The sequence below is a fragment of the Cynocephalus volans genome, chromosome 11, assembly GCF_027409185.1.
Source record: "Cynocephalus volans isolate mCynVol1 chromosome 11, mCynVol1.pri, whole genome shotgun sequence".
Taxonomy (NCBI): domain Eukaryota; kingdom Metazoa; phylum Chordata; class Mammalia; order Dermoptera; family Cynocephalidae; genus Cynocephalus; species Cynocephalus volans.
This window is the reverse complement of record NC_084470.1, coordinates 47,860,101-47,863,503: the sequence shown is the minus strand read 5'-3', so window position 1 is coordinate 47,863,503 and position 3,403 is coordinate 47,860,101. Positions and strand designations below refer to the sequence as shown.

General features: G+C 41.0%; 1 pseudogene; it reads right to left on the bottom strand.

Moving 5' to 3' along the window:
• Positions 1-2,851: 2,851 nt before the first annotated feature.
• Positions 2,852-3,149, bottom strand: LOC134391335 (glutaredoxin-1-like; annotated as a pseudogene).
• Between the last annotated feature and the right edge of the window lie 254 nt (positions 3,150-3,403).

Below are 3,403 nucleotides of genomic sequence, written 5' to 3'. Positions count from 1 at the left end.
TGCCCTATGGAGGAGGACTCTTTACTAAATGGCCTGATTATTCGGTCTGCTCCTGTGTTTACACAGTCAGCTTCTGTGTTGCCGGAGTTACAGGAGAAGGCCTGAAATGCTGGTCCCTGGTGGAGGAAAGGGAGGATCTGTCCATCCAGAGAACTTAGCCCCCTTTCTAGACCATGCCATGAATACTGAGGACCTTAGAGTTCCTTTCTAAAGTGATCTCGAGCTTCCTTCAAGAGTCTCCACGGGCCTCTCCCTGAGTGCGCTTCTATGCTCACAGGTTGTTTTCAGAAAGTGTAGACAGAGCTCGGACGGTCTACGCAGGTGTGCAGGAAGACCTTTGAGGGCAGAAGGTGGGAGGGGGTGAGAAGAGAGGTGAGGTGGGCTTCAGCTGGGAGCCACAGACTGGGGGCTGGCTCTCCTCTTTGTGCCTCCATGTTTTCGTGGGGAATTTCAAGGAGTTTTGGAATTCTAAACTTAACCTGAATGTCATAAAGGCATAATTTTTAGGGGAGGAAGAAAAAACACATTTTATTCAGTCCTTTCTTAACCTGATGTATAACATTTTATTTATTTATTTATTTTATTTTTTATTTTTTTATTGAAACATAGTCGATTGTTCATATCCGTGGGGTACAGAGTTGAATATCTATACCTGTGTGTAATATGTGATGCTCAAATCAGGATAATTAGTATATTCAAAATTATACAATTAAATATCTAGATATACAGTAAATAGTATTCATGTATACTCTTGTCCTGGGCCCCACAATGTAAATACCAGGGTGAGTGGGTGGGGGGACTTTGTTTATTGCCATAATTTAGGCTCCTAGAACAGTGCCTGGCACAGAGTGGGAACTCAATAATAATTTTGAATAAACGAATGTGTAGATGTCATCCCTGGCAAGATTCTGGGTAGAATTAAAGTGATAATAAGCCATTGACACCTGACACGATAATAGAAAGATAAAAGATGGTTTGAGAAGAAAAATCCTTTAGGAGGTTAGACATAAGCAACATGCTTTGTTTTCAATCTGCTCTGAAGGCCTGTGTAGAACTCAAGTCTATGAGCACATCTCAGAAGAGTCTGCTGGTCCCCAGTGGGCTGTCACATGCTGTGTTTCAAGAACACTAGTCTTAGTCATTTCGATGGAACTCATTAAACCTCTGCGTGGGCCCAGCCTTGAAAGGCAGCAGCAATGATTCAGATGGCTTCCCTGCCCTCCAGGACTTGAGTCAGTATCTGCCATGTCTGCCAATGAGAGGCTGATTCTCAGAAGATTCTTTGGCATGAGAATGATACCTGAACTTTTAAGAATTTCAGCTTTGAAATAACTGATGGTATTCCCAGGAGAAAATAAATTTGAGAACACAGTGTGAGAAATTGTAGTGGTAGAACATGTTTGCCCCATGCTGATAAAAATTCTGCATTTACCGTTTGAATTTAATTGGAACAGCATTTTCAAACAATTCCAAGCTAGTTATGTTCCTGTAACACACAGTCATGGTTATTACTCAACTTCAAGATGAATTATTCTCAGCCATTCTTTATATCAAGGGGAAAATACAGCAAGCAAGCAAACAATTTAATTATTTAAAAGCCCACTGGAGCAATTAAACTTTCTACAAATACCACATGAGTAAAAGAGAAGGACAGAAAGCAACGTATTAACTGTTTGCCATTCAAATGGCTCGCTGAATCTCCAGCAATCACATGCTACAGATAGTATTTTTTGTTTGTTTTTTTAATTTTTCCCTCTGTAGGTACTTCTTTATTCAAAAAGAAATTAACTGTTTTCACATAGACCACAGAAGAAAATTAACTAACTTATCTTGCAATTCTAGAACAGACCATTAAAGTCCACGATAAGGGATTCTTAAGTTTTTGAAGTGTGGGGGAATAAAAAGAGTCATATAAGACGGTGTTTCGCAAATTTGGCTCCTTTCACAGACATACTCTTGGGGGAGGGGCTGAAAGTTTTCGACTATAATGTTTTACGTTGTTTTAATTATGCTGGTGATATAAATCATATTAATATACACTTGTTCAGGATTACCTGGATGGCAATCTTAAATAAGAGTGTTGTTACATGATCATGGCATTTGCACTTGTGCCTCTGATCCACTGGCACCAAGTAAGGACCAATTGTGCTTAACTTTTCATGCAGTTTCTCATATTGGGTCCTCATACCCTTCAGGGAATTATTGAACATTTCGTATGAGATCTGTCAGGTGGCAAAGATGAGAATGTCGATTAAGAACAGTGATTCTCAAGGTGGGATAAGTTGGGGTGGGGAGATGCGTGTGGTCTGAAAAAAACACATTCAAAATACCCATTATTTCGTAATACAAATTTCATAAAGTCAAGCTCAGCAAAATAACGTCAGCTGATGGACAGTAGCAAAAAACCAACTATACAAGGGTACTTTTAAAAAGCTTGTGGAAAATAGAATTGGAAGATAATACAAATCTTTCCATGAATTTTTTGAAGTACCCTCATAGAACTGTCCCCGAGGGGGATCTGGATAAACATGGTTGAGAAACACTGGCTTAGAGATAGAGGCATGCCAGCACGTGGAGAACGATTAGGAAGAAACGTGCCAGAGAGGAAGATCCTCTTCTGGGTCAGTGAGTAAATCCTAAGCCAGCACTTGTCATGGTCTTTTGGAACCCAAAGGGCCAATTCAGGAAGAAACCAAAATGGTCCATCAACCTTCTCAGCCCCTTGGTTAAGGGCAAGTTGATCTACTTTGTAATACTGAAACAAAAGTAGAAAAAAGTTGTTTTTGCCTAAAATTCCAGTTACCAGGAAGTGCTGTCATCATTTGCGAAGCTATCAGCGTGGGGCCTGTGATTACTGCAGAGCTCCAATCTGCTTTACCCGCATCACCAGTTCTGCACTCTGTGGCAGAGGTCACTGCACCCACCTATGCAATCTTTACCGATAAAGACTCGAGGCACCGTTCTTGCTCCTGTGAGCTGTTGCAAATAATCTTGAATCTCATTGTGTCATCAGTGGCTGTGACATAAACAAATTCCAGAACCCCTTGTTTGAAGGGCAACTGACTGAGGACCTCCTGGGTCCTTCTGCAGTAGGAGAACACGATCACCTTCCCCAGCTGGATTTTGCTGTTCCCAAACTCGTGAGCCATGCTGACAGGCTTTGGTCTCCCTGGGAGGAATCCTCAATTGCAGCTGCTGCTCTATTGCTTGGGGTGTTAAACCCCAGAGAGGATGTTTATTTCACTTGCAAACTGAATGCTTAGAAAAGGTCAACAGCAAACTTTCACACTGCCCATTGTCTTATGGTTTTTAATGATGAAGCCATGTTGGAGCAATTACTTGACAGATATCTCATTTATTGTCTCTGTAATTTCCTCCTTAGATCTGTTAACTCTACTGTTAA